Source organism: Cibotium barometz, chromosome 13, assembly GCF_041138505.1.
Source record: "Cibotium barometz isolate CiBa-2024 chromosome 13, ASM4113850v1, whole genome shotgun sequence".
Lineage (NCBI taxonomy): Eukaryota > Viridiplantae > Streptophyta > Polypodiopsida > Cyatheales > Cibotiaceae > Cibotium > Cibotium barometz.
The window spans coordinates 13298545-13312177 of record NC_141058.1 but is presented as its reverse complement, the minus strand read 5'-3'; positions in this window follow the sequence as shown (position 1 = coordinate 13312177).

The following is a 13633-nucleotide window of genomic DNA, read 5'->3' as shown; positions in this document are numbered from 1 at the left end:
CTTCTTAGCAAGCCCAACCCTCCCCCTCTTCTTTCCCTATCTCATATTTTAGATAGTCCACATGAACCCCTTCTTCCAGCTCCAAATGGGTCCATCCCTTTTTTTCTACATCAATCTTCAAAGATTAGTGTTAACCTTGTGAAAGTTTATGTAAACAAGTTCACAAAAGTGTTGCTTGATAAAGCAAGTGCAATTCTAGAAAAGATTGAGTAGTACATATTACACCTTAATATAGAAAAAAGTGCAAATCTTTATGTATTTGATTCAAATAGAGTATGGCCCTCGTGGGAATTGAACCTAGTCCATTGGTGTGCCCCATACACCACAGGGTTCTCCTAACCCGCATACAAGGCTTCTTGAGTTGAAAGTTCTCTCGTAAGAATGATTAGTGATAAACATGATAGTAAAATCAAGATGGAGTTCTATAATAGCATACTACATGAGGCTTTTCATCATTGAGCTTTGGTTAAGCTGTCATTTAAAGAGAGCAAGCAGATCTTTCCTAGAGATTGCTTAAGTTTATCCACTTATGCTATGTTTGATATTGTAACGCCTCCGCTACGGCTGCGTCTTCCTCAAGCCGCCATAGCCTAGGCATGGAGAAGAAGAGAGGGTGGAAGTCGGTTCACCTCCCAACCATATAATGACGAGTTAAGGTTTCTCGTTGGGTTTTATACCAAAACCCTGGCCTGTGTCCACACCTCCTAGCCCGGCCGCCCATCTTACTTAAGAGCCGTGCTAACTTAGATGTGTACACACATCGACCAAACCCTAACGCCCATTAACCCCTGAACCCCGCTAGCACTAATAATACTCTCGAGACTCCGAAAGCTATTAACTTATGCTCGGGTTCGACTTCCGTAGGACCATAGTCCTGACATTACTCCCCCCTTCGAAAAGAGTTTTTGTCCTCGAAAACAAAAGTGGGGAAACGTTTCCTCATCACACTAATGTTTTCCCAAGTGGAGCCTTCCTCTGGACGGTCCTTCCACTTGATAAGAGCTTGTTTCCGAACTTGGTGGCGAGTACGTAACATGTAGTAATCCAATACTCTTTCTGGTTCATGAGGCAGTATTGGGGGTTCCACATATTCTACCAAGAAAGAATCATCCACCGGCCTTTCATGACCCATAAGGCGTTTCCTCAAACGGCTTACATGAAAGATGGGATGAACCTTGGAATGTGCTGGTAACTCAAGTTTATAGGCTACTGGGCCCACCTTCTTGAGTATCTTAAACGGTCCACAAAATCGGGGTGACAATTTTGGTACGGGACCCGTTTTTAAACTGGTGGAGTTTTTTGGTACCTTCACACCCAATCACCTTCTTGAAAGTGAAGTGGCCTACGTTTCTGGTTCGTAAACTTCTTGTAACGATCTTGTGCTTGACGAACATTTAATCGTGCAAGGTGCAACATATCCATATGGTCTTGGATAAAATCCTTAACCTGACTGATTTTCTCATTCGCCAGTCCCACCGACACTGGTGAACGTGGCTGAAAACCATACATCAACATGAAAGGGCTAAAGCTTGTCGAGACATGCTTTGCACTATTGTAAGCAAACTCAAGAATAGGCAAATAAGACTCCCAATCAGATTGTTTTTTGCTGACATATGCCCTAAGCATATCTTCCAGCACTTGATTAACCCGTTCAGTCTGACCATCTGTCTGCGGATGATCAGCTGTACTAAGGTTCAACATAGTACCCAACTTACTGAATACTGCTCGCCAAAAATGGCTGTTAAACTTGCGATCGCGATCATTGACAATATTGGACGGTAAGCCATAAAGTCGATAAACATTCTCCACGAAAAGGCGTCCCAATTCTAGAGTTGTAACTGTTTTCTTAGTAGGCACAAACCTACAAAGCTTGGTTAATCGATCCACGATTACCCAAATGGCATCATGTCCACGATTCGTTGTGGGCAAGCCCGTTATAAAATCCATAGAGATACTTTCCCACTTTCCGTCGGGAATCTCTAATGGATGCAGTAACCCGCCAGCTTTAAGATGTTCTGCTTTGTTCACTTGACACTTCTGACACTGCAGAACATAGTCAGTAGCATCCTTGTGAAGTCCAGGCCAATAGAAATGCTTTCTTACGAGAGCATACGTTTTGCGAATGCCTGCATGACCTACACTTGGACTATCATGACACTCAAAAAGAATTTGGCGCCTAGTGTCTAAGTCCAATGGAACACAAACTCTCCCCTTGTGGAGTAAGTATCCATCATCGATGGAAAAGTTTTTCCATCGCTGTAGTTCATCTTGTGATAAAGAAGAACCATGTGTGGAAGAACTGGGAACACTACCGTTTGAGTGAGAGGGACCCCTCATTTGAACATGATTCCACACCTTTGAGTATATTGAATCATGCTTGCATTTGCCTCATAAAGATTCTAACAATTCGCTTTTCAACTTTGTGAATAGCAGCGAATTAATCTCTGGCGTACGACTCAAAGCATCAGCTACAATATTGTAACATCCTTTGCGATAGCGTAGCTTGCAATCATACTCCTGAAGGATCTCAGCCCATCTGGCCTTTCGACCCTGCAAATCTATTTGGTTCATAAACCACTTTATGCTTTCGTGATAAAAAACAATCTCGAATTACGCACCATATAAGTAATGTCGCCATTTTCGTAAGCCATATATGATGGCAAAGAGCTCACGCTCGTAAGCTGAGTAGTTTTGTTGAGCACGATTGAGCTTCTTGCTCTCATAGGCAACAGGATGACCATCTTGAATGAGAACCGCACCCACTGCCTTGCACTAGCATCCGTTTCAATCACAAATGGTTTTTGAGGATCCACAATTGCCAAGATGGGAGCCGTAGCCAAAGCAACTTTAAGCTTATCAAAGCTACGTTGTTGCTCCTCACGCCATTGAAAGGTAATTGTCGCACCTTTCAATTGATCAGTCATGGGAGTGGCAATCTTTGCATAACCGTTCACATATTTGCGATAAAATCTTGCCATTCCCAAGAAGATTTGAAGTTCTTCCTTACTTCGAGGTGTTGGCCATCGCATAATAGCATCAATCTTACTAGCATCCATAGCAATTTCGTCTGCAGAAATTACATGACCTAGGTATTGTATGCTATCCTTGAGAAATTCGCACTTACTTTCTTTCGCATAAAGTGCATTCTCGCGTAGTAACTGAAAAACTTTTCGTAAGTGTTCCAAATGCTCTTCTAACTATAGACCAAAATATCATCAAGAAAGACAATGACAAATTTGCCTAAGTACGGCCTTAGTATGCTATCCATAAGCGTCATAAACGTTGCCGGGGCATTAGTAAGCCCAAATGGCATAACCAAAAACTCATAGTGTCCAAAGCGAGTCCGGAACACAGTCTTGGTTATATCATCAGCGTTAATACGCACTTGATGATATCCTGAACGTAAATAAATTTTAGAAAAATGCTTCGCACCTTTGAGTTGATCAAACAACTCATCTATCTTAGGTAGTGGGTATTTGTTCTTAATGGTTACCGCATTCAAGGAGCGATAATCCACACACATGCGCATGGATCCATCCTTTTTCTTCACCAAAAGAATGGGCGATGCCCATGGTGAAGCACTATGGCGAATGAAGCCCTTACTAAGGTAGTCAGAAAGCTAGCGTTCCACCTCAGCTGCTTCAGTCGCACTAAGCCTATACAATGGCTTACTAATTGGTTTGGTGCCCGGAACGACATCAATGCGATGAGGCAAAGCTCGTTCGCATGGCAAACTCTCTGGTAAATCATTAGGAAAAATATCTTTAAATTCTTGTAACAGTTGTTGCAAAGATAAAGCATTAACCGGTTGCTTAAGATTATTTAAAGAGATCTTAGCATCGCTGAGGAAGATTCATTTGAAGAAGAAACATCATGCACATCAAACCCACTAGTTTGCGACACACAATAACAAAAATAGACTTCTTCTATTTGATTACTATGCTCCAAAAAAGAGAGTTCGGCATTACATATGAGTGGTGTTGGGGGTACATCACGTTCCCCAATAAGTAAAACATGCTTACCATTGGCCTCAAACGTAAACGTATTATGTTCATAACTCCTTTTGAGTGATGACCCTAACCCATACAACCACTCCCGTCCTAAGATGACATCCGCACGAGACATATTCATCACTTGGAAGTCAAGAACCATAGTGTGTTCTTGCACAAACACAGGCACTTGCCGTACTAGAGTATCCCACACATCATGATTATCCACCTGAATGGTAGACACCACATAACGATGAGAACTCTTTGTCTCTGGCAACTTTAATTTCTTAACTAATGCATAGTTCAAGAAATTGTGCGTGGCACCATCGTCAATAAGAATACGTACTCGATGACCATAAATGGAGCCATGCATACGGACCAAATTATGTGGTCCAACTGTCTCTTGCCACATAGATGCAGTGAGATTACACTCATGCATGTGCAAAACCTCTACCGCAGAATACTTCGGATCAGCATCCAAGGGACGCGTTTGCACCATGTGTACCGACCTTATCCTTATTCTTGCGAGGCAACTGTGGATAATTTTTCTTCTCATGATCACTACCTAAGCAATGATAACATGGTTTCTCCTTCTTGGCCCGTTCATAGTCTTGTGGAGACAACGGACCACTTGACCCTTTAGACTTCTTTGTGTTTTTAGTAGAATTGCTGGCAAGTTTACGCTTATTAGCATTAAATTGCGAGCCATTAAATTTGGCCGGTCTATCCATGCCCTTCTTATTCATGGTGTCATCAAAGATAAGGGCACTTTGGATAGCTGCTTCCAAAGTTTTAGGATACTGGGTTTTAACCTTTACCTGATATTCTTTATCAAGGCCTCTAACAAACCCACGAACCTTTTGAAAGTCGTCCAAACCGTCTAGCTTGAGAATGACTTCACGGTATTTGGACACATACTGATTAAGTGTAACACCTTTCATCTTGCACTTGTCCCAGGCTGTCCAACTCCGATCTTTCTCGTTTTGCGGTAAGAACTCCTTTTTAAAAGCTGCCTCAAACTCCTCCCAAGTCTTAGGGCGAGTTTCAATACGTAGACGCATCCACCACTTGTAGGCTTTACCTTCAAGTGTAAGACTCATCTCAGTGGCCATAACAGCAGTGGGAGTGTGGCGTAAGCGATGCAAGTCCGTCCACTTGTGTAAAAATGTATGGACCGCATCCTTGTTACGATCGCGCTCCTCTCCCTTAAACACAGGCGGCTTCACGTTTTTCAACATAGCCCCTTCCTGCGTTGCAGAGGGTGCAATAGATTCTACTGTAGGATTTGGAACAAGAGGAGGCATAACTATCGGAATAGGCTCTCCACTTGCCGCCGATCCACTTGCAAAACGTGCCATAAATTTAGTAAAAAGTGTTCTCATGTTTGTGAGATTGGTATTGACATTTGTTATAGTGCGCTTAAGTGCAACTACCCTTGAAGTGAGACGCCCAAACTCTAACGTGTCTACCAAACCATAATCGTCTAGTGGACTCGCACCCCCTTCGGCATCGGTCATGTTGGCATCCCGATCAGGTGCAACGGCCTGTCTCGCGAATCACCCACACCACAACCCAAAGGGTGTGCCTCACTAACATCAGGCATATCATTCTCAAAATCGAAGTGAACATGAGACGGTTCCGCTGAGGCCATGGTATGCACGTGCTTACAAATAGAGAACGGATTACCTTAAAAAACGAACTCCAATTGAAGCATCGTAGAAGAATTCCTCTTGCATGCACGGAAATCGAGAAGAAATCACCACTCAAGTCGTCAATCAACACATGCATGCAAAAAAGTGTGTTGCATGTAGCATGTCGTTGAAGATCCGTCCACCAAAAACTTCCAAACTTAGAGCATAGAAAACTCCTCTCATAAATTGAAAGGAGGAAAGTTGAAGGTGAAAAGGTCACTTTCCTTGTAGTTTGTGTCCTCCCTTGAAAGAATAAGTAGAGTTCTTTTGAAGAGAAGAACAACACAAGTAAAAAGGTAAAGTGGCTAGCACACTTGCCTTGGAGCTTGAGGTGGTGGGTTCAAAATCCCCCACTCCTTGGATGGTGAAGCCTCCCCCTTGTGCCACTCAAGTAAGGGATAATTCTCGCGTGCTCGCCATCGGCACACCAACGATCGCTCACCGATCGCCTTCTAGGACTGCCGGACTGCCTTGGTCGCCACCTTAGGTGTCCGCTGTGGTGGCCGTGCGGGCGACGGGTAGGCGGCGGCGACGCTCGCTATGGGCTGTTCAGGGGGCTGCGCTCGTTTCTTCTGCTGTAGCGTCAAGCTGTTTCCCGTGCAAGTCACGCCCGCTCCACCGCTGGCTCTGATACCAGTGTAACACCTCCGCTACGACTGCGTCTTCCTCAAGCCGCCATAGCCTAGGCGTGGAGAAGAAGAGAGGGTGGAAGTCGGTTCACCTCCCAACCATATAATGACGAGTTAGGGTTTCTCGTTGGGTTTTATACCAAAACCCTGGCCTGTGTCCACACCTCGTAGCCCGGCCGCCCATCTTACTTAAGAGCCGTGCTAACTTAGATGTGTACACACATCGACCAAACCCTAATGCCCATTAACCCCTGAACCCCGCTAGCACTAATAATACTCTCGAGACTCCGAAAGCTATTAACTTATGCTAGGGTTCGACTTTCGTAGGACCATAGTCCTGACAGATATCCTAAACAATGTACTTGAATATATAACAGTAGAATTCTATAGAAACTACAATCTCCAGGCATCAGACAACATCAAAGAGGCCGGTTTGTTGCCTTCTAGAAGGCTAAACAGATTGAAGATAGCCATTTTCTCTACTTCTTGGCCCTTGCTTTTCTTCACGGTGTTTGTTCGCTTATGCATGTTTGTACTGGCTATGCTTATGCACAAAGTGTTGCTTATGCTTAGCTTGTGTTTATGTGTCGATTGCTTAATGCCAGCTTAATATGCATGCCGAAACCTACTAGCTTAATATGCATGCCTCAGCCTGTAAGAATCTATGCTTAATTGCTTATATGGTGCTTAATGCTTAGCTATTTGTTGGCCTTCTATTCTTCTTGGCTCCACCCCAAGGTGTTATAAGATGCCAAGCGTCTTATCGGATGAAGATTCTCTGCTTTGTCTATCCCGAGCGACATCAAACTCTGGCCTTTCAAGGTTATTCCTGGCCCTAGTGATAAGCCTATTTTTGTTGTCCAATACAAGGGTGTAGTGAAGACATCCTCCATGGTCCTCATAAAAATGAAGGAATTGCAGAGCCTTTCCTTGGATGCATTGTGAAGAACGTTGTCATCATTGTTCCTACCTACTTCAACGACTCGCAGAGACAAGCATGGCTAATGCAAAGCCTGTGAAGGTAAGAGAGTTGAGGTACCCAAAGCTTCAGATCACAGGTGCACAAATAGCTTCATTGCTTTTTAAAGACCACAGCCTCATTGACTTCCTAAAGGCTCGGATGGTGGGACTACAGCTAATCTTTCCATGAGAGTTCATTTGCAAGTAGCAGGCAGCTCAGGACTTCAACCATCATGCAATGGATCGTCCCAGCCCACGATTGATTCTCAGCATCGCATCAGCGTCGGATGTAAGCAATAAACGAAAGTACCTTCATCGCCTCTTTGAGGCTTGGCATTAGAGCGTGGTCTTGTGGACTGGACAACAAGCATAGCGTTGACTACTGCAAGAAACCAACAAAAGCACCTTCATCGCCTCTCTGAGGCTCGGCATAAGAGCGTGGTCTTGTGGACTAGACAATAAGCATAGCATCGGCTACTGCAAGCAACCAACAAAAGCACCTTCATCGCCTCTCTCAGGCTCACTGCTGAAATAGCATGGTCTTGTGGACTGCAGTAATTGTAGCTGAGTGCCAGATAGAGTTCTTAAAAAATATAACCAAAATATATATATATAATGCTTCATGGCCTAAGGGCTCAGCTCAACACAAGAATCATCATGGTACAGTATTGGGCAGCTCAACATAAACATTATTGTGCTACAGTGCTGGGCAATCATAGGTAGATAGCTTCATCGTGGTCGCGAGCTTGAGTACAGAGGGTAGCTTCATCTTCATTGCCTTGGCGCAGCTAGAGGCTCAGTTGGAGCTGCCAACATGAGAGAGGAAGGAGAAGAAAAAAAACTAGGAAGCTGTGAGCATGAGGAAAATTAAAAAAATGGAGAAGAAGCCTTTCCCATTTTTTGTTCATTTGCCCACCATCCACGCTTTGACTAGCCAGTATTTTTTACCCATCCACACTGAGACTTTCCTTTCACAGCCCATTATTATTATTTTTTGGGCTTGTTCACACACGGTGATGTGAGTTTTATGCATGGCTAGTTACATGCCTAGTGCATTGTGGACACATTTGGGGATCTGGTGAGTTTGTTCACACGTGTGTCACATTTTGAGTGTTGATTGAGTGTGTTGGATGGTGTCCAGGCATGACTGTGTTCCTTTTACTTTTATTATCCATCCTATAACCGACACACTACACATAATCTTTGTCATTGATGTCACTTCATTTCCCTTTCGGATCCTGATCATAGGGATTCTGCCCATGCATTATATTCATGCCTCTATGCTTGTTATCATGAGTTGCCACTTGTGTTGAGAATCACATATCATTTTTCGTGTTCACAATATCTTTAACACATCGAGGCTTAGACCTCTACATCCTCACGCGTAGACTTCTCGCTATGCTTGTTATCACGAGTTACCACTTGTGTTGAGGATCATATACCATTTTTCCTGTTCACAATACCTTTGACACATTGAGGCTTAGACCTCTACATCCTCATGCATTGACTTCTCGTTATGAAAAGGTGGCATATGTATGCCACAAGTGGATGTGTGAGCTTGCGGATTTAATACCTAGTCATCGGTGGCATTTTTTGATGAGGAGGAGGTTTGTGCTAGATGGTCCAGATCCACATGGTTAAATGGTCCACAAATGGTGACTTTGTCGCTTCATTTGATGGCTGTCTTGATATTGAGGGTTTGGCATTGCTCGTATGGGATGATTCTTCTTTCGGCTACTTGCATGAGTGTCACACAAGCTATCATTATTATGTTCCAGAGGATAAAGATTACACCGGCACGAATACTGATGATGATGATGCTGTATTGTACACTCATACACATGGTGATGTATTGTACACACATGATGATATTGATGTATGGCACACACATGCACATGATCCTAGTGATATAAGTGCACATGATGTTAGTGACACATATACACACAATGATGATGTATGTGATAGTGTTGTGTGTGAGTCAGATCATGTGGGCATGATATCGAGTACAGAGATGGTAGTGCGCACACAGTGAGCATCAACACTTCTATGCATGTTGTCTTTCCTATGGATCATGTGGACACTCTAGTTGATCATGTTGACATTCTATAGGATAGTCTGCATTTGATTAGTGATGCATCCATTAGCACACTTCGGATTAGTGTATCCATTAGCACACTTGAGGTTAGTAGTACTCTACATAAGAGCAACAGAGACACCTATGAGCATGGACCTAGATTCCAAGTGATCGATGTGGCAATCTATTCTTCTAGGATTTCTTTTTGTGGAGATATCGATGATACGACCACTACTCCTAGTATTCATAGCATTTCTAGCAACGTTTGTTTGGATAGAGTTCATATATTTGAGCAATTATGGATATCGCATGAGCATAGTGATGATTTTATTGAGGTGAGAAAAGTAGGACTATGCATATTGATCGTATCCATAGTTGATCATATGTCATAGATCTTGAGAGATTTGCATTTGATCTAGACATCTCCTTAGATCCTATATTGCTGGTGATATATTTATCATGGGATGTAGGTCACATAGGGGCATGATTGATGAAGATAGACCATGTTTATGAGGATGACCTTGGAGGCTTGGGAATGCCATAGATGATAATATAGGATATGATACCATTTACTTTCATGTGGGGATACCTCTTCATTTTTTGGTTGATACGATGATGATAATGATGATCATATTGGATCATCATACACACATAGAGGGTTTTGCACATGAGGAGATGGTACATTGTTTGGCTCATGCACATATACCTCTTGGTATAGTGGATGATGTCTTTGATTTTCTGAGAGATGCTACATGGGACGACATCGGTTCACTCTTACCCTCACATAATGCCAACGTTGAGATATATTCTTTTGGCTCCTATGGGTATCAACACGATCTTAACTTCTTTAAAGCTAGGAAATCTACTTTTGGATGCAGTATATGTCCTTTGGGATGCATGGTATTTGCCTATGTGGTGCAGTATATGTCCTTTGGGATACATAGTATTTGCCTATGTGGTGCATTATCTCGATTTACATGCATCGCATCTAGATTTTCACCCAAGCAGTTATTTGTCCCATGGATTTGATGGTATTTCTGGTGGTCACTTCTTTCTTGGTATAGGTGGTCACACATTTGGTCCATGGTTGGATGGTTTATGCTTTGGCTATCTATTTGACCCAGGCCAATATATAGCGAGTTACATCATCCACATGGGTGGCTATCCATTTGATCCATGAGGATTGGCCAGCCACATCACCGACATTGGCTCCCTACATTTTCTATTTGATCGAGACTATTTGAGAGCCATGGCTTTGGAGTCTACGGCTTGGATTCACATTTCGTTTATGCAATCGCGGGGTTGTATAGATTACCTCATCTTTGGGGTGACACTCTTATCTTTTCTATTTTTTATTTGAGCCCGGGGGGTCATGAGAATCATGTATTGGTATTGATTCTCTACAATGGCGCCATTTGGTCATGTATTTGGCTTTTCGTATATAGCTTTTATATTTGTTTTGTACATGACCACCTTTTGATTTTAAGGACGAAATCATTATAGGAAGGGATGGTTTGATGAAGCAAAACAGGGCAGGCAGGGCTCAGAAAAAGAGTACGATAAAGCTGCTGGCGAGCACCATAGAGGTGGCGGCGTTTGGGTGCCGCCAAGGGCCAACGTGGGAAATGGGATGCCTGTTAAGTCACGTCGACCGGCCTCTTCTGGTACGCAGCTGCGACACCTGTCAACCAGAAACAAACTAGAGCTCTAGCTTATAGAGGTTATCGTCTAAGTTTGCACACTATTTGTTTCTAAAAGAGGAAGGCTCTTCTGCATCTGTCTCATCCTGCATCTGCAATCGCCTGCATGCGTCCACACGCAGTTATAAAAGAGGCAGCCGTCAAGCACCGGAGCAAACTAAAGATCTCCATCCCAAACATAATGGGCGGGGATACATATTCTTACCTACGGTCACCTTCTCCAAGCGCCGGACCGGTCTCTGCAATCGCCTGCATGCATCCACACGCAGTTATAAAAGAGGCAGCCGCCGGAGGAAGCTAAAGCATAATCAGCAAGAATCAGCATAATCGTCATCCCAAACATAATCAGCAAGAATGGGCGCGGATACATATTCTTACCTACGGTCGACCACCTTCTCCAAGCGCCGGACCGGTCTCTTCAACAAAGATTACGACCTCTCAAAGTCGGGGACCTTCATACTTTGCTGACCGTTTCAGCTTCTCCACGGCAAGCTCCAGGTACTTTTCAAGTTTTCACGTCTCGTGCCGTGCCATGCTGTAGTTAGTTATTTAAGGCTTTTCCAAAAGCCGTTAATTATATTTGTATTAGAAAATGTAGAGTGTATTTATCCACAAAATGGATACAAGACCAAATAAAATTCTTTGGAAGGAGAATAATTTAAAGCAGAAAGAAAAATCCTAAATTAGAATATTTTTCACTCTTTATTCCTTCTTATCACGCCTATAATTTTAGAAAACGTAAAAAATTTACAGTAATATTAGACTGTTTATATTTAAAACCATATAAGCTATTCATAAATCTCATCATTAGATAAAGTATATATGTACATAAATTCTATAAAAGGATATATAGTACCAATGAATATTGCATACCGGGCATGTGTGTGTAATATGTAATATGTATGTATATGTGTGTGTGTGTGTTTGTATATGAATGTATGTATGTATGTATGTGTGTGTGTATATGAATGTATGTATGTATGTGTGTGTGTGTGTGTGTGTGTATATGAATGTATGTATGTATGTATGTGTGTGTGTGTGTGTGTGTGTGCGTATAAGATATGTGCATATCTTCAAATTATGAACAAGGAACATTGCATAGCATGCATGTGTGTAATATGGAAGATGTGTGTGTGTGTGTGTGTGTGTGTGTGTGTGTGTGTGTGCAGATAGCTAGATAGACCAATAGAGATATTTCTACGAGGAGAGAGAGAGAGAGGGAGAGAGGAGTCTATGTGTAATAAGCATAAAACATCTATACTAATATTAGACTACACACGTAAATATCTATTTGTATAAAGAGAAAATCTAACTGAAAGTTGGGGCATTCTAAAAAATTGGTTTTTTTTTCAATCATGACCATCAAAAAATAAACATTTTAAGCCATTGTTGCTTTTTCTTATGTTTTTCGAATACCATCTTGTGTTTGGTACATTTCCCTAGAATTTTCTCTGAATTTTTATAGCTAGAGAGTAAGGTTTTTCATAGTTTAGAGAGTAAGGTTTTTCATAGTTAGAGAGTAGGGTAGACGCTCCATAGTTAGAGAGTAGGGTTGTTTTCTTTGATACTTTATAGTTAGAGTAAGTTTTCTTAAATAAGGGTCTCAAAAGTCACAAAAATGGATTTTTCCTATAAGATTAGTGTCAAAACATTAAGAAAGAATCTCAAGGTGATAAAACCTTTCATTTGCAAACAAATGGAGAAGCCAAAAATGTGAATCATGTGTATGTACATGAACAAGACACAAACCAAATAAACCAAATTTTGATCTTTGTCAAAATGTGCATACAATAGTTCTAGTAGGATCTATGGATCTATTGAGATGTCACCTTTTGACATGATGTATAGATAAGAATATACCTGGTAGCATTTTCTTTATTCTTCCAAGCCCTTCTTCCCCCAGCGCAATTTTGGATCACTATGAGCAACTACATTGAGCAATTCCAAAATCGGCATTGTTTGGTTAACCTTCCCATAGAAACAATGCCATATTTTAGCGAAAGTTCACATTTAAGGGGATAGAGGAGGTTTTGGGATAAAATGGAGGTTGAAAATTGAATTTTTGATATACATAAGGGTTCGGGATAAGTTTCAAAGCCAAAAACCTTGCAAAATGAAAACAAAATCACTATTTTGGGCCTCCCTTAGTTACGAGCTATATATTTCTAGGGCATGTGTTTCGTAAATTTTTGTTTATCGTAGCACCTAGTCCATACCTAAGAGGTAGCTACCACTAGGGATAACTAATATACTTCTAGAGCATAAGAACTTGGCATACTCCGTTGGTATATGTCTTACACCGTCTTCAAATAGAAATACCTTCTACTAAGTCCTCTAAGAATCTAGAAATCACTCGCCACATAGTAACAACTAATTTAAAACTTAAACCAGCCAACTGTGTGTGAACATACAAACAATATATGCAAAAGTGAAAAGCACATAAAGAATAAAAGATTATGATTTGAATACACCTATTGTAGTGCTCGTTGATGTGGCGCATTTGTCTTGATGCATTGCTGATGTGCAGATTGCTTCTTTTGCTCTTTGTAGGCATTGCATGTCTCCCCCCTTTCTAATTTGTGTGCACGGT